We start from the raw sequence: 23,659 nt of genomic DNA, 5'->3' as shown, positions 1-23,659 counted from the left end.
AAGGGCCACATACTCACTGGTAGAGTACATGCTCTAAACTGGGGTAGGCAACCTGAGGCCTGCCATGAGTAGAAAGTGTGTTTTTATTTAAAATGCATCTCTGGGTTATTTATGGGGCCTAGGAATTTGTTCATTCCCCCCTCCCAAGAAAAAATAGTCCGGCCCACCACATGCCCTGAGGGACGGTGGACCGGCCCCCTGCTGAAAAAGGATGCTTACCCCTGCTCTAAACTCAGACCAGTATTCTGGTCTGAGTTCAGCAACTCCAGTGAATAAGCACTTTGCAGGATCAAGCCAAAGGCCTGTCTATTTCAGCAACCTGTTCTCACAGTGGCCTGTCCCACAAACAGGACCTGAGCACAACCGAACATCTCCCATTCTGCAGTTTCAAGCAACTGGTATTCGGAGGCATTTACTGCCTCTGACAGTGCATAGCCATGGGATCTAGTAGGCTTTAGAATCATAGAAATTGTAGAATTGTAGAGTTGGAAGGGCGCACGAAGATCATCTAGTCCACCCCCTGAAGTGAAGGAACCTTTTGCCCAACATGGGACTTGAACCCACAACCCTGAGACTAAGAGTCTTATGCTCTACCGATTTATCCTCCGTTAATTCGCCTGGCATGCTCTGGTCCATGGGGTCACGAAGAGTCGGAAACAACTAAACAACAACAACAATTTGTCTAATCCCTCTTTAAAGCCATCCAAGTTGATGGCTGCATCACTACCTCCCGTGGGAGTGAGTCCCCTTGTTTCAACGATGCGCCGTGTGAAAACGGGACCCAGCTGTGTGCTATTTCTTGATATCTGCTGTTATTTTTAAACCAAGAAGCAGTCTTGGCATAAAAAACTTCCAAAACGTAGGAATGAGGCCAAGGGCAGCACCTGTGAAATCTCCAACGTGGTCACAAAAGAAAGAGAGCAAACTAAAAAAATATTTTTGGGTGGGGGGGAGCAGAGAGATGCAAAGATTCCTGCCCACCAAGCAGTGGTCTTTGGACTGAAGTCCCAGCAGGGAAGTGCTGAAGGGAAAGTTGTATGTCATGGAAACAAGTAGTAGTAGGGCAAGGGAGGCAGGGCAGGGAAGAGAACAATCCCATAATCTTTACTGCCCTGGGGCTGGCACCCTTTTCATTTGCAGCCACTTCTGCAAGCCAACAATGGGCAGCTGTGATTGGAAGTTCCTTCAAGCCTTGCCAAAGCACATATACACAGGGAATTGGAACAATCGGCCCCTGCTTTCATGGGAGCGAAAGGTTGCCGCCAAATCAAATGGGTGGGGACCCCACTCTGCAATCTTGGAATCTGCTCATAGGATATAGGAAAATGTGACCATCATTGCAAAGAGGGCAGGGGAGAGTTCCCTTTCCTAGTAAGTATAAAAGGAGAGGGGGGAGAGAATGGAGGAGGCAGGGCGGGGAAGAGAGTGGCTCAGAGAACAAATGAGGCAATTGGAACAGAATTAAAACAAGACGACATTGGAAAGTCCCCCCCCCCCCGGAAGCAAACAGAAACTTGGGAGATGACAAAGAAAAAGTCCTCTCCTCTCCACCCCTGCCCAGCACTGAATAAAGACTTGTTTTCAAATGTTTTACCTGCACCATGCCATCCTCTCTACCAGGTCGGTCAGCAACAGGCAGGAAAGCAAACGCAGCCGATTCACACATTCACTTTTTCCTCTTTGCAAGCCCGTATTTCAGTCCTCAGTGCAGGAAACGGCCCTGCTTGCCTCCCGCCCTTCTCAGGGGACTCTCAGCCCGGCAAAAAGTCCATCTGCTCCTCCACCTGAGCCACGCGCGAGCCCTGCGTCATCCAGCCATTGAAACCACGTCCTTCACCAGATGTGACATCAGCCTGTTGCCATGGGAATGATGGGGGATGCGGAGAACCCCGTGTTCTGGAACCACGGCAGCTTCAGGCAGCAGAGCCGGATCCTGCCTGAGCGAGGCACAGACGGGTTCAGAGACCCCTCCTTACACCCAACTGCAGGCCTTTTCTTGGGCAAGGCCTGTCCAGACAGAAAGCAACCTGTTGCACGGTGGCAGGCTGGGGAATTAAAATGCCTCCTGTGCAGAAAGGGACCGTCGCAGGTTCAAACATCAGCATCTCCAGGTAAAACCCAACTGGGGAACTTATAGGGTCCTGTCTGCTTTTATAGACCCTCCAGACTCTATGTGTGTGTGAAGATGGGTGAGAAAGACATGGGATGTCAGAGGGAGAGTCAGGGAAAGAGAGAGCACTATGTAATTCTGCATAGCTGCAAACAAAAATTGCTGGTGTCATTCGTGTAGACAAGAAGACGAGAACATCGAAAGCTTTATGGATCCAAGATGAGGGGCCAGAATATTGGTTGACCCAAGGTCTACCTGCCATTTAAATCCAGGTTTACTTTCCAGATTTAGGGACGCAGGTGGCACTGTGGCCTAAATCAATGAGCCTCTTGGGCTTGCCGATTGGAAGGTCGGCGGTTCAAATCCCCACGACAGGGTGAGCTCCCGTTTCTCTGTCCCAGCTCCTGCCAACCTAGCAATTTGAAAGCACACTAGTGCAGGTAGATAAACAGGTACAGCTGTGGTGGGAAGGTAAGCAGCGTTTCCGTGTGGTCTGGCTTCCATCACAGTGTTCCGTTGCGCCAAAAGCAGTTTAGTCCTGCTGGCCACATGACCCGGAAAGCTATGGTCCTGCTGGCCACATGACCCGGTGGACAAACACCGGCTCCCTTGACCTGAAGCAAGATGAGCCCCATACAGTGGTACCTCGGGTTAAGTACTTGATTCGTTCTGGACGTCCGTTCTTAACCTGAAACTGTTCTTAACCTGAAGCACCACTTTAGCTAATGGGGCCTCCTGCTGCTGCCGCGCCACCAGAGCAGGATTTCTGTTCTCATCCTGAAGCAAAGTTCTTAACCCAAGGTACTATTTCTGGGTTAGTGGAGTATGTAACCTAAAGTGTATGTAACCTGAGGTACCACTGTAGTTGCCTTTGACTGGACTTAACTGTCCAGGGATCCTTTGCCTTTACCTTACTTTCCAGATACTCTCTTTCTTGCTTTTGGGAACAGCTCACATAATCACAGAGCTAGAAGCAAGAAAGTCTAGACCAGGGTTTCCCAAACTTTGGTCTCCAGCTGCTTTTGGACTCCAGTTATCTCTAGCTAGCAGGACTAGTGGTCCAGAACGATGAGAAATGTACCCCAAAAACTCTAGAAACAAGACCCACAATTCTGTATGAACCAAGTACGCCTTCTCCTCATGACTGAGGATCTGCAGACATCTCCTACACACCTGGGATTTTAGGGCACAACTTCTGAGTCACAGATCTGAGTGGAGCTGAGCCAAGACACTCCATCATGCAACTTAAGAAACTGAGCTAGCCTTGCAAACAGATCCACAAAACTTACTTGCCCAGCTGCCAACAGAACTTTGTAGCACATCAAAGGTCCAACAACAACATGACACCAACACCACAAACCCCAGTGCGCTTCCAGTTTTACAAAGCTCCATCTGGTCACCTGGAGGAGAGTCTTGCTCACCTCAGGCAACTACAGAAGTGGTTAACAGAAGTCTGAGCTGATTGCAAACTACAAAGCTCAGCCAGCCAGCTCTCAGATCTACCCAGGACTCATCCTGCCAACGTAAGGCAGATTCAGCAGCTTGCACAATAAACTTCTCATCTGACCTCTCCAAATGAAGCAGCTTGAATGGGTGGCTTGAAGACTGTCTCTTTTTGCTCACGTAGCAGCAGTGGTTTTTGAATTCTGGTGCTGGAGGAGACTCTGGAGAGTCCCATGGACTGCAAGAAGATCCAACCTCTCCGTTCTGAAGGAAATCAGTCCTGAGTGCTCACTGGAAGGAGAGATCGTGAAGCTGAGGCTCCAAGACTTTGGCCACCTCATGAGAAGAGAAGACTCCCTGGAAAAGACCCTGATGTTGGGAGAAGGGAGAAGGAGAAGGGGACGACAGAGGACGAGATGGTTGGACAGTGTTCTCGAAGCTACCAGCATGAGTTTGACCCAACTGCGGGAGGCAGTGGAAGACAGGAGGGCCTGGCGTGCTCTGGTCCAGGGGGTCACAAAGAGTCGGACACGACTAAACGACTAAACAACAACAACAGTTTCCCCAGATTTCAGACAGCCAAGGTCCAATTTTCTCCTGAATTAAAACTGGGGACATGCATCTTACTGTTCCGTTCTAGAAAGTATTTGCCTTTTTGAACTTATAATATTTGCTTGTGTCCAGCTACCTTCTGCATGAAAGCCAGTGTGGCATAATGGTTCAGAGTGTTGGATCACGGACCTGGGAGAGAAGGGTTCGAATCTGCACTTAGCCATGGAGCTCACTGGGTGACCTTGGGAGCCAGTCACCAACACAGGGTTGTTGTAAGGATGAAAGCAAGGTGGAGAACCACATACATCACCTTGGACAGCTCCTTGGGGGGAGGGAGAGCCATAAATAAATGAGAGCCTGAGGACCCTACTCCTGCCTCTCTCCACCGGGCCCAGGGCAGGGCCTGACAGGTTTATAAGCACTGCTGCTGAGCAGAGAGGGCTTTTTCTTTTAAATTGCTTTTAAATTGATTTTTATATCATTTTAAATTGGGTTTTTTTTAGTGTTTTAACTGTTTTTAGCTGGGTTTTAAGGGCATTTTGTGGGATATTCCTGGAAAGAGGAGCGGTGGAGAGCAGGGGGAGGCCCAATTTCAATGGTTCTGGGTAGGCGGAGGTATGGCGTGGGAGGAGGGGCAGGCCGGGTAAGGGGCACACAGCACAGGCAGTTAGTGACTGTGCCATGTGCCAGTCCCTCCCCCAACCTGGGGAATTGTGGCTGGGTCTGCGACTGCTGCTGTTGAATGCCAGGTCAGCCCAGGAAACCATCTCCCTCATCCACGATCTGATTATGGGTGAAGAGGCTGACTGGCGCCCCGTCGAAGCCCTGGCTGACCTCTGGAACACCCACTTAGCTCAGGCTATTAACGCAATCACCCCTGAGCATCCTCTCCTACTTCTTGGAGCCTGTTTGGCCCCATGGTATACTCCAGAGCTTAGGGCGAGGAAACAAGCTGGGAGACGGCTTGGACGCAAGTGGAGGAGATCCGAATGAATGCAACCAAACACTGGTAAGGGCTCATTATCGAGCCTACCTAGTGGCAGTGAAGGCAGCAAAGAAGGCATACGTTGCTGCCTCCATTGCATCCTCATTATGTCATCCAGCAGAGCTGTTCCAGGTTGTACAGGGCCTTTTGTCCAGAGCACAGTCTTGTCCTGTTGTGTTGGATGAGTTTTAGTTGGTAAGGCTTGAGGATGTAGACAAGGTGCCTTCTCTGCAGTGGCTCCCCGTCTGTGGAATGCTCTCCCAAGCGAAGTTCGCCTGGCGCCTTCATTATACACCTTTAGGCACCAGGCAAATGTGTTCCTTTTTAACCAGGCCTTCGGTTGATTTTATTGACATCCTATGCCCTTTTAAAATGGGGGGGGGTTTGAGGGGGAGGTTATTCTCGGCTGCGGCTCCAATCCGGTGGAACGCTCTGTCACAAGAGACTAGGGCCCTGCGGGACCGGACATTTTTCCGCAGGGCCTGCAAGACAGAGTTGTTCCACCAGGCCTTTGGTCAGGGCGCAACCTGACTCCCTCCTCTGGCAACCTGCACAGAATTTTGCTTAATCGGTTGCCATCAATTTGATTTTAATTAATTTTTATAATGAAATATTTTTAGAATGTGTGATTATTTGACTGTTTGATTATTTGATTGTTGTTAGCTGCCCTAAGCCCGGCTTCGGCTGGGGAGGGCGGGATATAAATAAAATTTATTATTATTATTATTATTATTATTATTATTATTATTATTATTATTATTATATTATTATTATTATTATTATTATTATTATTATTATTATTGGGTTGTTGGTTTTGTACTGTGAACCGCCCTAAGACCTCCAGGTATAGGCCGGTTTATAAATTCATTCATTCATTCATTCAATCAATCAATCAATCAATCAATCAGTATAAAAAAGTACTGGATCCGGGTATACCTCTTGACTGGAACAGGTAAAATGCAAAACAGAAGGAAGCTCCCAAGCAGTCTCTTGCTACAATGAAAGATCCCTTACCCCACCCGTGTTTTTTTAATAAAAAAAAGTCAGCATCCAAACTGTATAAATAGGAAGAGATTTTCTGCACAGCACCCCCCAAAATGCCAAAAACGAATACATAGAGCTGCACATAGGCACCTCGCTGGGGCAAATTGAGAGCAGTACCTTCAGGGAGAAGCCCCTCTGCGCAGTTTCAGACATCACAGCACCCTCGGTGTTCGGCACAATCCTTTGAAGGGCATTTCTGAAAAGGAAAAGGAAGGGGAGGTTAGAGGGCAGCAAGCAATTAGCAGGCAGCAAACATTCCATCTTTATAAAAAGGACACATCATAAAAACTACCAGAGGACACAATCAACCAGATGTATTAAAAGCACTGCCGCCCAGAACATCACAGGCCTCTTCCCTCTGGAGGGGTGTTGGGAATGACAACTCAAAGTGGAAAGAGAGGGCAATGAATTTCCAAAAGCTACGGCAGGCAAGAGCAGCCACCTCTCGTCTCCTGGATATTTATAGCTCCCCTCGACACAGAAAGCTCAAGGGCAGCCACAAAACATCACTGCAAAATATGCAGTGTATGGCTGGGGCAACCCAGTCAGATGGACTCATCATCATCATCATCATCATCATCATCATCATCATCATCATACTACACCCAGTGTATGGGCAATATCACTGCAAACAACAGAAATGCCCCAAATGCCATTGTTTCGGCTAATTCAGCGTTATTCATGCAACCCACACGATCGGTTCATCTAGAAACACCTCTTCAGGGTCTCAGGCAGAGGTCCTCTCCCCCTGGTCACCTGTGATCAGAGCCTTCTGTCTGGAGATGCTTGAGATGGTACCCGGGACAGTCCATATGCAAAGCATGGCAAACTCAGCCACGGAGCAGCAGCCCTTCCCAGTCCTGCCAGCTTATTCCACGACCCTACAGGGGCAGCCCTAGAACAATAGCCTTCCAGTGATTCAGGGAAACGTGAGGTTTTCTTCCCCTTCCTCAAGTTTCAAAGGGGAGGGAGGCTCTTTGCTGTTTACACAGATCGTCTCCCCCAGACAAAAAAACCAAGCAGTAAATCAAGAACAAACCTTGAGTAAAAAGGTAATGGTAAAGGACACCTGGATGGTTAAGTCCAGGCAAAGGTGACTATGGGGTTGCGGCGCTCATCTCGCTTTCAGGCCAAGGGAGCCGGCGTTTGTCCACAGACAGCTTTCTGGGTCATGTGGCCAGCAGGACTAAACCGCTTCTGGTGCAATGGAACACCGTGATGGAAACCAGAAAGCACAAAAAAGCCATTTACCTTCCCGCCGCAGCAGTACCTATTTATCTACTTGCACTGGCATGCTTTCGAACTGCTAGGTTGGCAGGAGCTGGGACAGAGCAGCAGAAGCTCTGTTGACATTTCCATTCCACCTTAAGGAGCAGGCATGTGGAACTGTTGCGTGTCACATGTCTGTTTACATTCCAGACCAGCTTGCTGGGAACTTCAGTTGTGTATATCTTTTGCTTTTCCCATTCTCTCTGAGACAACGAGGGAGAGAGACAACATGTTTCTTTGCCCTGATTTATGATTAATAAATCTGTAGTTGTAGTATGCTTCCACAAGCCTCACACCTATTCTGTGTGCGCAGTTCGATCTGCGGATAGTGTGCCCTGGCTCAGAAGCCCGGGTCGCTGATTTACGTCGGAGCAGAGGTGATGGTCTTCGCAGCGGGACAGCTGGAAGGAGACGGCCCAGCCAGGGCTAGCCAGCTGACCTCCCAGCTCTCTGCATGCTGACAACCTCACCCCAAAACCTTGAGTGTGTGATTTGCCTGGACGGAGTCCAGGTTCTGACATCACCAGCCCCTTTCAGAGGCTGCTCAGGGCACTTCCATTTTTCAAGGACCCTGGCCAGTGGTGGCCGGTAGAGAAAGTTGTTGTTGTTGTTGTTTAGTCGTTTAGTCGTGTCCGACTCTTCGTGACCCCATGGACCAGAGGACGCCAGGCACCTCTGTAGGAGGCCACAAAGGGTACCAGCCCAGGGCTTACATGGCCTCTCCCAATTGGGATGTTATGGAGAAATCCAGCCAGGTGTCATCAGTGCACCTAAAGCACCTTGTCCCCAAAATCCTTATGACCTCTCCCAACAACTTCATATACATATTACCTTGTGAAGTTGGGATATCTCAGTTGGTAGAGTGTGAGACTCTTAATCTCTGGGTCGTGGGTTCAAACCCCATGTTGGGCAAAAGATTCCTGCATGGCAATGGGTTGGACTGGGTGACCCTCGCGGTCTTTTTTAACTCTACAGTTCTATGACTAAATAGCACTGGGGATAAAATAAAATAGCATAACCACCAGGGGGGCAAAAAGCACTCTCCCAATGCTACCCTCTGGACTCGGTCCCATAGTGAGGACTGGAGCCACAGTGGCAGCATGCTCCCCATTCCCATTCCTGCCCCATGGCTCTAGAAGCTCTCACCACCAAGTCCCTCCCATCAGGGTATTTCAGAACCTGGAATAAAAACATTCTCGGACAAGATCCTGTTATGCAAATTCAGAAGCTCCATAAGCAAAAAGGTTAACATTCATTGTTCATTTCATCATTTAAAGTCCTGACCTTCCCAATGGTCGGGAGTCAGTTCAACAATGAAACAAAGTCTGTGTTTATTTTAAATTTAAATAGCGACATGCACCGTAAGACGTTTAACCAAAGGAAACTTAAAATACAATGGAGCCCAATAAAAAACCCTCGGCAAAAAATGTAAAAATGCAAAGCACTGGAAGAGAATGTATCAGCAGTACAGCTTTCCCTTGGGCTTTATCGCAAAAGGTCTTGAACCCAGACTGATGTTCCTCCTTAGTTTAGCTAGATGACCTGTGGCAAATCACTGGCTCTCAACCAGACCTAAAGCACATGGCTGTTGTGAGGCAGATGTGCCACTTTTGAGCTCCTCTGATGAAGGCAACAAAATGCTAGAGATGCTAGATAGATAGATGCTAGATAGATGGATAGATAGATAGATAGATGATAGATAGATAGATAGATAGATGATAGATAGATAGATGATAGATAGATAGATAGATAGATAGATAGATAGATAGATAGATAGACAGACAGACAGATAGATGATAGATAGATAGATAGATAGATAGATAGATAGATAGATAGATAGATAGACAGACAGAGATCTTCTCCCACTTGATAGATAGATAGACAGACAGACAGACAAATATAGATCTCCTCCCACTTCTGCCATGCTGAGGACCAGAAACTTACATCTTTCTAAAAGTAATGACGAAAGTTGAGTTCTGTTAGATCAGGCCAATGGCCCATCTAGCATCCTGTTTTCATAGTGGACCACCAGATGCCCCAATGGGAAACTCACAAGCATGACCCAAGAAAAAATCACTCTCCTCCTCACTTGGGATTACTCACAGCGACTGGCATTCGAGAGGCATATACTGCCTGCAACAGCGTGGAGGAACACGGCCATTGTGGCTCCTACTCAACAACTGCTTTATCCTCCATGAATTTGTCTTTCGAAGCCATCCAAAGTTGGTGGCCATCACTGCCTCTTGTGAGAGAACTCCACAGTTTAGCCACGCGTGGTGCAAAGAAGTCCTTTATTCTAACCGCCCTGCATCTTCTACAAGAGCACAGCTCATCCCGATCCTGTTACGTCTACACATTTTGTGCGGAAGCCTTTATTCCGGATTCTGAACTTGCCTGGGCAGCTGAAGCGTCTGATGTGTGACGTTTGTACAGAACGATACCAGGAGAACAACGGACAGCGCGATCCGATCTAATACCTCAAGTGCCCTGGGTGCAGCAAAGCATGCGATGCACCTTTCCATTCACTCCCCACAACGGCAGGCTGTGAAGCTGCAGGCACGATACCATCAAACACACTCTGCTGAACAGAAGTAGGCCAGGAACACCAGGCCCTGCCAGGCAGAAGCAGCGGTACACCCACCCCTTGCTGCTCGGCTAAGTATAGACCTGCAGCTTATTAATAGACCGAGATGTAGGAGCCCGTAAGGAAGGCAACGCCACACGACGCTTCCTCGACCCAAACAAAAACCGTTTCGCATTCAAGAAGCTGGGGTCCTTGTTTGGAGTTTCACATTCTCAGGAATATGCTTCCCTCCCTCACTTTTAAGCTCATCTAGGGAGGAATGATGAAATCCAGGGTTGGCAAAAGGGGACAGCATCAAAAACAGGAAAGGGGGAAATGCCACCCTTACTGAATCTAGACTGCTTACTGCAGACCAACCACCCAAAGCTGTACCTCTTTGAATCAGAAGTCTGTCCCTGCTGATTAGCTGCTTCTCTTCCTAAGTGTCGCAGAGGGGCTTCCTTCAAGGTAAATGCGCACATGATTCGACTGCAAGCCTTTTAAATAAACTTAGGGCTACAAGAGAAAGAGGGAGAGAGCGAGCGAAAGAGAGACCCTCCAAGCAGTGTTAGAAACTCAAATATTTAAGCTAATCATCAAATAGCACCTTAAACCTAGGTTACAGTCACCACAACTGAATGTCTAGGTGCCTTTTTTTTACAATGAGATTTGTTATTATAGTTGCTGTTGTTATTACTAGTAATAGCATTATTAATTTCATTTCTAAAAAGCTTTTATACTGGCTACAACCTACTTTGCTCCTTTGAGCATTAAATGAGAAAACAGGAGGTTCAAGACAGTTTTATGGGGCCCGCGGACAGTCACTCTTTTCCAGAAGGAATTCAAACGCATCCCATAAATTTAGGTTTGCACCATTAAAATGGGTTAAACGTGCTGTTGCCGTAGCATAACACTTTGAAAAAAAGGAAGGATTTTTGCAGTTAGGAAAGTTGTGAGGAAAGGCACTAAAGAGTGTGGGATGACTGAATTGTTAACAGGAGGACTTGTAAGCAAAGCCCAAGCAAATCAGAATTAATGGTCATTGTCATCTAACCATCCCATAAACAAATTGGAACAAATGCTGAATCAAGTCTGGGCATCATCTAACCCAGGGGAAGGCGGCCCACGGCTGAAAAAGGTTGCTGACCCCTGATCTAACCCATGGGTCGGCAAACTAAGGCACCGGAGCCGGCCCAATCACCTTCTCAATCCAGCCTGTGGACGGTCCGGGAATCAGCGGGTTTTTACATGAGTAGAATGTGTCCTTTTATTTAAAATGCATCTCTGGGTTATTTGTGGGGCATAGGAATTTGTTCATCCCCCCCCAAAAAAATATAGTTTGACCCCCAACAAGGTCTGAGGAACAGTGGACCAGCCCCCTGCTGAAAAAGTTTGCTGACCCCTGATCTAACCCATGGGTCAGCAAACTAAGGCCCGGCGGCCGGATCCAGCCCAAATGCATTTTGAATCTGGCCCGCGGACGGCCTGGGAATCACCATGTGGATCGGTGTGATGATTCTGATCATTTGGGCTGCGCCATTCCCCCCCCCCCCGACACACACCGTGACGGCGCCTCCTCCCTCCCTCCTCCTGGCTTCTCCCCGCCCTGCCTAGAGGAAGAAGGAGGCTGGGCTTTGTTGAGCTGCAGTTGGCTGAGCGCCATTTTAAGCAGCCCCTTTCCGGAGGCAGCCCTTTCGCGCTGCTCATCGTCCTTCTGCCACTAGCCACTGCCATTCGCAAGGCACAGGTAAGCAGCTACCGGGGCTCGTCCGGTGCTGTTGAGAAGAGATGGGGGAGTTTCAAAATATAGTCGTCCCCCCCTCACAAGGTATGAGGGACAGTGGACCGGCCCCTTGCAGAAAAAGTTTGCTGACCCCTGATCTAACCCCTGCCTAAGCTTTGTGTAATATAATAATATAATAATAATTTATTATTTATACCCTGCCCATCTGGCTGAGTTTCCCCAGCCACTCTGGGCGGCTCTCAACAGAATATTAAAAACACGATAAAACATCAAATATTAAAAACTTCCCTAAACAGGGCTGCCTTCAGATGTCTTTTAAAAATAGGATAGCTGCTTATTTCCTTGACATCTGATGGGAGGGCATTCCACAGAGCAGGCACCACCACCGAGAAGGCCCTCTGCCTGGTTCCCTGTAGCTTTGCTTCTCGCAATGAGGGAACCGCCAGAAGGCCCTCGGCACTGGACCTCAGTGTCCGGGCTGAACGATGGGGGTGGAGATGCTCCTTCAGGTATACAGGACCGAGGCCGTTTAGGGCTTGTAAGCAAATCAGGGCAAGGGCTCCAGAAACAGGGCATCTGAAGATGCCTTTAGAAAGAGAAGAGCTGTTTCTAGCCGCTTGCCAGCTGCTGAACAAGCTCTGAGCTGTTTTACAGGCTGACTTCCCGCAACTACTGGCCTTCTATTCCAGCTTCAGTTACTCTGACAAAATTGCTCTCATTTTGCACCAGTTTCTCCCTTCCCACACTTTATCCTGGAAATAGAAATCCTCTATGAAGTTGAGAGCTAACAAGATGAGGTTATTCACTTTCTACAGCGACAGAAGCAGCCGGCTACAAATTACTAGACCTGCCTGCATTATACCGCTAATGTCATTCCCCCCACCTCTACCTCCCACTTCCAAGAGCCTCAGAACTACTTGCTAGATCTCCCCGAGGAAACTAATTTGGATTTTTACACTCCACCAGCAGCAGGAAAGTGCTAACTCCACAGCGAGAGAGCAGATGGCAGCAAACCAGAAGTGAAACGTAACTGTGGCCAGCTAAAAAACCAGCATGCTGCTTTGTTGCTCTTTATTCAGATCGCGGCTGGTTTGCTTCCAAAATTCATTAAGTGTGCATGTAGGGGGTTGAGAGGGAGAACACCCTTTTTTGCACATTGCCTGTTGAAGATTTTGAGTCCACTGCGCTGAAAAAGCCCACGCCGCTCTCAGTGCTATTAATTGCCAGGCTTCTGGGGTTAGTGCTTTCTGCCATGGGAAAGCCGCGCTGTTCAGAGCTCACATATTTTCTCTTGGGCGTGCGGCTTTTCATCATCTAACGGCAGTTTTGGTTTTGGTATGAAGGGCACAGGGGCTTGGTGGGCCTCTGCAGAGCCGTTTATGCCTGTAGGAAAAAATCGTTTCGGATCCTTCTAGTTGAAAAGCACATACAGTGGTACCTCGCAAGACGAAATTAATTCGTTCTGCGAGTTTCTTCGTCTTGCGGATTTTTCGTCTTGCGAAGCACGGATGCATCCTGGTATTAACGGTTGTAAGAAAAAGGAAACAAACTCGCAAGACGTTTCGTCTTGCGAAGCAAGCCCATAGGGAAAATCGTCTTGTGAAGCAACTCAAAAAACGAAAAACTCTTTCGTCTTGCGCGTTTTTCGTCTTACAAGGCATTTGTCTTGCGAGGTACCACTGTATAATTCTTAATAAGGGCACTTGTGGCCCAGCACTCTGCTCTCACAAAGCCCCACATGGTGCCCATGGGGAGCCTGCAAGCGGGACCTGAATGTAACAGCTCACCTTCACCCCAGAAGGACCAGCTAAGCAGCCCAAGGCCAGCATAAGGCTACTGATTTATTTGTTTGTTTTGCACAGTGCCCTTCATCCGTAGATCCCAGGGAAGTTCATTTCTGCAATGGGAATGAGTGTGCTGTGCTTCCATCGGGCTGCGCATGCATGCAATACTTGGGTGCCAGCACAGGGAAGTGAGTAGCTGACTATCAGCTGACACTGGCATTTGTGCTTTTAAGATCTGCTGGGCAGGTTTTTCCATTTGGTTCCACTCACAGCTGTACTGCTTTTGATTCAAGACTACAGTGGTACCTCGGGTTACATACGCTTCAGGTTACAGATTCCGCTAACCCAGAAATAGTGCCTCAGGTTAAGAACTTTGCTTCGGGATGAGAACAGAAATCGTGCAGCGGCAGCGCAGCAGCAGCAGGAGGCCCCATTAGCTAAAGTGGTGCTTCAGGTTAAGAACAGTTTCAGGTTAAGAACGGGCCTCTGGAACGAATTAAGTACTCAACCCGAGGTTCCACTGTATTTACCGTATTTTTCGCTCTATAAGACGCACCCGACCATAAGATGCAGCTAGTTTTTAGAGGAGGAAAACAAGAAAAAAAATATTCTGAATCTTTTATTTCTATAGAGCCTCTTTTCAAAAGCTTGATTTTCCGAGTGAACAGTAGAAGCATTTTAACGGGCATTAGTGCTTGGATTTCATTCTTTCACAGAAAGACCCAGGAAAAAAAATGTGATCATCTGGCCGTTTGGAGAGATAGAGGCACATGGTTTGGGCAGTGATGGAATCCAAGACTGACTGAAGAGGGAAAACAAGAATAATGTTCTCCTGTCTGTTTGTTAAGTTGCTCAGGGGGCTAAACAAGGGCTATCACACAACAACCCAGTGAGGTTAAGGTTGCCCTCTCTGCACAGCACCTCTCCAGCAAAGCGGGAGAAGAAACGGAGCCCCTTCCGTTTCTCCTCCTGCTTCGCTGAAGGGATGCTGCACAGCGCCATTCGCTCCATAAGACGCACACACATTTCCCCTTACTTTTTAGGAGGAAAAAAGTGCGTCTTATGGAGCGAAAAATACGGTAAATGGTTTATTGCTTAATGCTGTTTTTACAGGATTCCATGTGACATGCTTCGTGGGATACACACATACGTATAGAGAGAAAGATGTAGATATGCACTGGAACAGTCACACTCAGTGGAAGACCACCTGCTTTGTATGAAAAATGTCCCCAGCTCAATCCCTAGCTGGCCTGGAAAAAGACTCCTTCCTGAAACACTGCAGAGCTGCTGCCAGTCAGTGTGGACAATACTGAGCCAGAGGGACTGCTCACCATAGGGTGAAACGTTCCTGGACTGTACCACTTCAGACTGCAGGTGAGGGGGGAGATCACATAACCAACTACAGTCAAACCTCAGTTGTCGAATGTAATCCATTCCAGAAGACCGTTCAACTTCCGAATCGTTCCGACAACCGAAAATTGAAAGCGGAAGCCTCAATACAATAGGGGAACTCAAAACGGAAGCCGTGTAGCATGTTCGGCTGCTGAAAATCGTTCGAAAACTGAAGCAGTTACTTCTGGTTTTTCGGCGTTCAGGAGTCGAAACGTTCCAAAACAGAGCTGTTCGAGAACTGAGGTTTGATTGTATTCCACTTGGTTCAAAAAGAAGATGTTGCGAAAGTTTTATTTTATTTTACTTTATTTGCCGCCCTATACCTGCAGGTCTCAGTTCGGTTCACAGAATAAAATCAAAATACAAAACCACAAAATACATAATCAAAATAAAAACTACAACCCAATAACCCCACCCCACCCTAAAAAAACCACATTTTAAAAGGGCACAGGACGTCAATCAAATCAACCAAAGACCTGGTTGAAAGGGAACTTATTGCCTGGCACCTAAAGGTGTATAATGAAGGCTCTTCTCCCCAATAACACTTGTCTTCCATGTGTTTAAAAATTCCTCCCACCCCCACAGGGGCAACATTAAAGCATGCAAAAGCAGTCTGAAGCAACAGATCCCAGGAACCGTTTGGTCCTTGCCTGGAGAGTCTCACAGTCTGTTCAAAATTGGAACGAGACCCAAAGGGGCATTATTGGCAAGACCACGGGAAAAGCCACCCTGTTAAGCGGGTGAGAGAGTTCCTTTGTTGTTTCGCTGAAAAGCAAAAAGTGCTGGCTCAAAAATAAAAAATTTAAAAAACCCAGCCGAAAAAAATTCCATCCGCTGCCCAGTGACCTGCATTCCCAGCCGGAATAAAAGAGGGAGAGACCGGCAAATTTGGCTCCCGGCCTCTCAGAGGCTCAAATTACTGTGCAAACAGTGATTAAAACAGCCAGCTGAGCGCAACAGATATTTTCTCCCTTATGCGGGCTGCAAAACATAACATGTCCCATGCCTCAAAAAAAAAAAAAAAAGACAGGCGGAACAAGATAGCATCCATGTTGGTCTTAAAACAGCTTTGAATCTCATTGTACCACTACCAAAACCACTGATCAGGCGAAACACTCATCTAGTCCAGTGTTTTTCAACCTTTTTTGGGCAAAGGCACACTTGTTTCATGAAAAAATTCACGAGGCACACCACCATTAGAAAATGTTAAAAAAATTAACTCTGTGCCTATATTGACTATATATATTAAGTAATTCTCTTGAATAGGAATCAAATAACCACAAAGAAAGTATTTTATAATTACTTTATTATGAAATAGTAAGTAAACAGAAATATGAAAAATTATAAAATACTTTATTTTAAAATCTTGTGAATTTTTCAGTTTTTCCCGCGGCACACCAGGCAACATCTCGCGGCACACTAGTGTGCCGCGGAACAGTGGTTGAAAAACACTGGGTTAGACCATCATCGTATCCTCAATGCAGTCACCGTGATGGGAGCTAAGACCAATGGTATTCTCCCCACCTGCCAATTCCCAGCAGCTGGCGCCCACCAAATCCACTTCCTTATTAGAGAATTAAGCATCTATGGGGATGAATGCCACAGAACAGCTTCCCTCGGAACAAGGAAGTTTTAAGTGGTAAGGAAAACGCAAGTTGTTAATGATCTACCTGCTGTAATCTGAGTTTCCTTGTTTGCCTCCACTAATTCCACATCACAGACGTTATTCAAACACCCACTAACACAATGAAAATAAGACTGGGCAAATAAAGCAGGAAAAGTTGCGATTCTGTGTAAAATTTGAAAAGTACCTGTCTACCCCACCAGCAGCCGCCGAAGGGAAATGGGATTTGTCAACAGGTCTACCACTGAATTAAGCGTCACACTTTTGTAGGAAGTGGATTATGAAATGGAGAGCATCTAAGAAGCACGGGAGGCCTATTTATTCTAACCCCGGGGTGGGATAACAAATCCAGCAGTTTAATAGGCCAAGTTCACTGGGAGCTGTGTGCAAGTTATTACAGCACCAGTGGGTGTGGTGGAATGGTTTTTTTAAAAAGTGAAACCTTCCTTTGAAGTCTGCTTAGACGTGCAGAATGCAATTAAATATTGCTCTGCAGCAGGCACAGAATGACAGATAATCCCATGCCGTTTATTATAAAATTGGCCTCGTTGCCTCTCTCGAAACACGGTCAGCAGCTTGCAGGTCTGCATTACGGCTTCCCGCACTACCGGCTCCGCAAGGGAAGGACAGCTGGACGTGCAAGGGAGAAAAATTCCTGGCGTACGAAAATCCTCGGGATGCTGGCGTTCAGCATCTTATTAAAACCGCAGCACTGCAATAAATATGTCAAGCAAAGAAAGGACATCTTGGAAGCCTGGGAAGTCCTAATCAAGACTCTAATAGTTTCCCCGGTTCAAAGCCCATCTAACCTCAGCAGATACTTGGCTCAGAAGCTGCTGCTTTGGCGAGGAGGCCTATTTGGGTTTGGCATCCTTTTCTGTGTTTTGCTTTACATAAAACACAAGAGCCAGAGAGCAAGTTTCCTTCTCTACCACTCCTCGTACTCCAGATTTCATCCCCCAACCCAAAATCCTCTTCTCCCACAGAGATCCACAGGGCTACTGTGCAGTGTCTCCTATCGCAAGCTCTCTAGCCAGCTTGGATCTCAGGAAGGCTGCTCCCAGTGGCCAGTTAATATCCTCTACAGCTTTTGAAATGTGCTTGTGGGAAAGTGTTTTTTTTCTGTTTTCTTGTTTCTGTTTTAACTATTTATTTTGTGCTTTTATCCTGTATTTTTATCTTGTGAACCGCCCTGAGATCTTCGGATGAAGGGCGTTTTATAAATTTAATAATAAATAAGTAATAGCCTCTAACATCCAAGTTTAATAATAATCAGCCAGAGAGAGCGGGCTTCAGTGTTTTACCGAGAGTAGTGGAGGGATGTAGACCCTCCACACGCAGCTGCACTGCAACTCCCATCTTCCTTCACCACTGGTCATGCTGGCTGGGGCAGATGGGATTCGGAGTCAAGCAAACAGCTGGAGGGACGCAGGATCCCCACCCCTGGGCTTACTTAAAGAACAGAAGCAGCAAGGAACCAATCAGATGTCAAGCACCAAAAAGATTAGAGGTTTGCTCTGCAAAAGAAACTAACCCCCTCGGTTTTTTTCAGATTGGGTTTGTGGTGGAGTTTGTGAACAACCAACCTGGCAGAGAGTGTAAAATCAGGCACTTCAGGCAAGCAAAAACACTGCCTGCTCTCAGGTAAGTAAAGAAAACTGGCACAGGTCGATTTTATCCATCACTTTTATCTACAAGGACCGAGCCATTACTGTCTCCATGTTTTAACTGGGACTTTAAGTTAAGCAATACATTGGATTCTTTTTTTAAAAAAAAGAAATTCATTCCTTGGACATGCCTGAAGAAGTTCCTAGAGTGTCGAGAGCTGCCATTGCCAGCACGTTCAGTATTATTTGATGTAATAAAAAGTCATGCTTCACCACTTTCTCCTTACTGAAAAGGTGAGAAAAGACACCAGAAACAAACAAACAAAAAAAGGCAGAGTATTAAATGTATGTAAAGGTAATAGTGTACACGCTCCAGAAAGGAACCAATTTAGTTTATGCAAGATGCTAATAAAGACCAAAAGGTGTGTTGGGCGTGTGTGTGTGTGTGTGTGTGTGTGTGTGTGAGAGAGAGAGAGAGAGAGAGAGAGAGAGAGAGAGAGAGAGAGAGAGAACACCTACTTAAAGGCAATGCTATACATATTAGTATTAGTGAAGAAGGGGCAATAGCAGCAGCTGATTTCACCCCTCCCATATCCAAGAATTTGCTGATGTTCTCTGCTGATTCTCCAGAGAGGAGGGGCGGTTTCTGCTCTCTACTTATTCCGCTCCAGCCTCACATCAAAGTGTGTGTGTGTGTGTGTGTGTGTGTGAGAGAGAGAGAGAGAGAGAGAGAGAGAGAGAGAGACAGAGACTGTGTTAGAGAGAGATCGTATGTATAGATAAGGTTGCTGCTAAGAGCAGCCGCAGACACTCAGTGCAGTTCAGCATTTTCGTTTAGACCTCATTTAGCTCTGTACATAGTTGTGTATTATAGTTGTAGATAGAATAAAAGAAGATATACTACAGAGCTGCTCTCCGAGTCGTTTATGCTCTGCTATACTCTGCTGTGCGACGACTGCCTTCTTGTTGGAGTGAATCCGGTGCTCACAAGTGTAAGCTGTGAGTCCACAGCACTTTGACCAGTTCCTGTCCAGAAGGTGGTCTCTGGAAGTGCTACCCAGCTCGCCTAGCCCAGTCGGGGCTGAAGTGTGTGAGTCCAGATGGTGGCACCGGCTCAAGGGCGATGCTGACAGCAGGTAGGGTTAAAAATGTTCCCTATCTGAAACCCTGGCAGCTAGTCAGTGTAGAGCTTTTCTTAGGATTGAATTACCCCAGGACAGATACTGCCACAGGGGCCAGATTAAATCATAGAATCATAGAGTTGGAAGAGACCACAAGGGCCATTGAGTCCAACCCCCTGCCAAGCAGGAAACACCATCAGAGCACTCCTGACATATGGTTGTCAAGCCTCTGCTTAAAGACCTCCAAAGAAGGAGACTCCACCACACTCCTTGGCAGCAAATTCCACTGTCGAACAGCTCTTACTGTCAGGAAGTTCTTCCTAATGTTTAGGTGGAATCTTCTTTCTTGTAGTTTGGATCCATTGCTCCGTGTCCGCTTCTCTGGAGCAGCGGGCCCCCAAAACGGACTTTGGACATGCCTGGTGCAGACAGTCCTGAGCTAGATGGAACAAGGGTCTGGCTAGGTATAAGGCAACTTCCTATGTTCTTATGAAAATTATGGGAAAGCCTTGCTTTAAAGCCACATCACAGGTTTTAAGTTAATTTGCCTGCTAAAGACGGGGGGGACGGGACGACCAAGAGCAATAAAGCTTCTAGTGAAAAATCTATGTACTGATCTATGTGTGTGTATAGCAACACCGGCAGTGGCACAACAAAAGAATTCCAGTGAACTTAATAATTAATAGTTCTCAAGAACACCTAGTACCAAATGACAAGCCAAGCTAAAAATAGTTCAGAAATGCTGGGAACACTGAAACAGCAGCAACAAGACAAATCGGAGAAGCCCTCCGTCAGAGAGATTTAATGCTGCTGGAAAGGTTACACAAATTCCCCCAGGTTGTTAAATGTTAAGAAGCACAGACGAAAGAACAACGTCCCTCTACAAATGATACCAACAATGAAGGGGGTATTGAATATCCTCTGCAAATGTTTCATCCAGGTTCATTTAAGAGGTAACAGAAAATGCTGCCATCGAATGCGGATTCTGCAGGCATTTAAAGGTGAAATGAAAGCATTAATTCAGATTACCTTGGAGTCATCAGAAAAACATGAGAGAACCTGGCAGGATGAGACAAAAGGTCTGCCTAGTCCAGCATCCTGCTTCTTGCAGTGGCCATTGAGACACCTCTTGGAAGCCCACCAGGAAGGCAGCAAGGCCACAGCCCGTTTCTGTTCCTCAATGAGCACACTGACCATGGAATATGGCCATCATGACAAATCGGCACCGATAAGGTGAACTTCTAGGAATTTTGGAGGGTAGATCTATCATCCTCCATATGAATGGGGAAGTTGAAACAGTCACCCCACTTACTTATGGATTACGCAGAATTGGATAAAATGACTGGAAAAATTAGATACCAAAAGGATCACAAGTTCATTGAGGACTGGGGAAAGTTTACGGATTATCTGAAAAACATATGTGATGAACAGACAACGTTAGTCGGTTTTAAAGAGGCTTTGTGATAGTTAAAGGTGTATTGTAAAAAGAAATAGAGATGAAAGGGTAATATTAATTGGCAATATAATATATCGAAAATGCGTAACAAATAGAAAATATGGATGATTGGTGGAGGAGCTGGTGGAAGTACAAAAACTGGAAATTTGAGAACATGGTTGTGTTGATCAATTTGTAAAAGAAAATTTAATAAAAACTTATTATAAAAAAACCAGAAACAGTCACCCCACTTATCATTGTCATCGGCACGCACACCCCAAGTCTCAGGACACATGGAAACTTACATTTGAGTACGATAGTTATGAACATCTTGGCATTCACTTTCACATGAAGAAGAAGAGGAGGAGGAGTTTGGATTTGATATCCCGCTTTATCACTACCCGAAGGAGTCTCAAAGCGGCTAACATTCTCCTTTCCCTTCCTCCCCCACAACAAACACTCTGTGAGGTGAGTGGGGCTGAGAGACTTCAGAGAAGTGTGACTGGCCCAAGGTCACCCAGGAGCTGCATGTGGAGGAGTGGAGATGCGAACCCGGTTCCCCAGATTACGAGACTACCGCTCTGAAGCACTACACCACACTGGCTCTCATGAGACTGAACAGCCTACCCATAGATCGTTCTAAGGCTGACTGGTCAAAGAAAATGGAAAACAGTGGCTCTTCCATCCCTGACCATGTAAGCCAGTCCTTCAGCAATCTGGAGCCCTCCCCCAGCACTTGCTGGACCTGATGGGAATAGCAGTCAAAAACACAGAGAAGGGACTAAATTGCTGAATATAGAAATATCAAGGTTATCATCTCAAAAATACAGAGTTTCCAGACCTATAAACAGGAGCTGAAGGGAGCATACATGGTTCTCCCTCTCCCCATTTTATGCTCATAGAGCAACCTTGTGAGGTGGGTTCGGCTGAGAGACTCACCCAGTGAGCTTAATTCCTGGGCAGGGATTTGAACCTTGCTCTCCCAGGTCCTAGTCTAACACTCCAACCACTACACCACAGTGCTCTCTCTGTGTTTGAGCCAGAATGGTCCAAGACGAGGTGTGCCTGACTATCAAAAGAATTCCAGGGCGTTAATTTCAGTACGACAGAGAAAACCCTTCATACCTTACCATGTATGAATAAGCCCTTATTATCTCCAAAATCATAATAAAGAGATCACCACAAACCACAAGAGTGACGACAATCCCCACTATTGATAGCATCAGTTGTTCCGAAGCTGTCAAGCTTATTTGTGCCTCACGTCAAAGCTAATGAGCAAGTACCAGTTTATTTTTCTTGGCCTCCACAAGTCTCTGAAAGAAAGAGGTAAACTGGAAAGGTAGGACTTGCCACCATCAAGAACTTTTAAAAAGCAAATAAATATCGGTATCTGATTAACCTTATCCTTATTTGAAAGTCTGGCTAAACCCAACGCAGCTTTAAACATATGAGAGATCTGAACTTGCTGAATTTCAATGCCTCTTTTCAGAAGCCCAAGGCTGCCCTTCTGTCTTCCTCTATCTGGCCCCTGGGACTCTCCCAAGCCACACACCCTTTCCCTAAACCACGCCCCTACCTGGCACTGCTTTGCACCCTCTTTCGAGCTGAACTCCAATAATACTCCTTGCTTGGGGGAAGGGTACAGGCACGTGCAAGTGTGTGCAAAAAGTAGCCTGCAAAGCAAAGGTAAAATCTACATAAATTGCTCCACCCACTTTGGCCTCTGGCCCCGCCCATCGCCAGAGCAATAGGCAAGAACTTATGGGATGGACTAAAATGAATGACAAGGATGACCCACCGGAGACAACGGCCAGAGGAAATAATGGGAGCTGCAAATGGAAGACTCCATTGGAATACATGTGCCATTTCCGACATTCTTTCAGTATATGCCAAGATAATAATAAATAATAATAATAATAATAATAATAATAATAATAATAATAATAATAATTTTTTATTTATACCCCGCCCTCCCCAGCCAAGGCCGGGCTCAGAGCGGCTTACAAGCAATAATAAAAACAAGATGAATGATTACAACTTAAAAACAAAAATAAAATACAACATTAAAATAATGGAACATTAAAATATTAAAATGTAGCCTCATCGCAGGAGGAGAAGGAAAAGAAAGGGGAAAAAAAGAGAGGGAGGGAATCAAATTGGCTCCAAGCCAAAGGCCAGGCGGAACAACTCTGTCTTACAGGCCCTGCGGAAAGAAATCAGATCCTGGAGGGCCCTGGTCTCATGAGGCAGAGCGTTCCACCAGGCCGGAGCCAGAGTTGAAAAGGCCCTGGCTCTGGTTGAAGCCAATCTAACTTCCTTAGGACCTGGGACCACTAGGGTGTTGTTATTTATGGACCTTGAGGCTCTCCGTGGGGCATACCAGGAGAGGCGGTCCCGTAGGTACGAGGGTCCTAGGCCGTGAAGGGCTTTAAAGGTCAAAAGCAGCACCTTAAATCTGACCCTGTACTCCACCGGGAGCCAGTGTGGCTTGAAAAGCACTGGGTGAATCTGCTCCCATGGCAGAGACCCCGTGAGGAGCCTCGCTGCAGCATTCTGTACCCGCTGGAGTTTCTGGGACAGCTTCAAGGGCAGCCCCGCATAGAGCGAATTACAGTAGTCAAGCCTGGAGATGACCGTCGCATGGATCACTGTGGCCAGGTCGGGGCGGGAAAGGTAAGGGACCAACTGCTTGATGCGGCGAAGGTGGAAAAATGTCGCCTTGGCTGTTGCTGTAACTTGCGCCTCCATGGAAAGGGAGGCATCAAGGATTACACCCAAACTCTTAACGGAAGACAATGGCACTAATTGGCTCCCCGCAAGAGAAGGGAGTTGGTCCCTCATCCCCATGCCATCCCGACCTAGCCATAGGACCTCTGTCTTCGAAGGATTTAGTTCCAATCGGCTCCCACGAAACCATCCAGCCACAGCTTCCAAGCATCTGGTCGGTGTGTTCGGGGCCGAGTCAGTGTGGCCATCCATCAGCAGA

General features: G+C 46.8%; 1 protein-coding gene across 3 annotated transcripts in view; it reads right to left on the bottom strand.

Annotated features, from left to right (window-relative positions):
* Positions 1–23,659, bottom strand: part of FBXO34 (F-box protein 34) — a 57,137-nt gene that overhangs the window by 16,964 nt on the left and 16,514 nt on the right. For 2 of the 3 annotated variants that reach the window (XM_081911339.1, XM_081911340.1), the window contains exon 2: positions 6,252–6,330. The gene's annotated coding sequence lies outside the window, so the exon portion shown is untranslated. Of the gene's footprint in view, positions 1–1,594; positions 1,846–6,251; positions 6,331–23,659 lie in introns of those variants that run through there. The other variant, XM_081911341.1, reaches the window with a different exon arrangement.

This window comes from Podarcis melisellensis (genome assembly GCF_964234715.1).
Source record: "Podarcis melisellensis genome assembly, chromosome: 1".
Classification (NCBI taxonomy): Eukaryota; Metazoa; Chordata; class Lepidosauria; order Squamata; family Lacertidae; genus Podarcis; species Podarcis melisellensis.
Note: the sequence above shows the minus strand (reverse complement) of the source record. Positions and strands in the feature narration are given on the sequence as shown.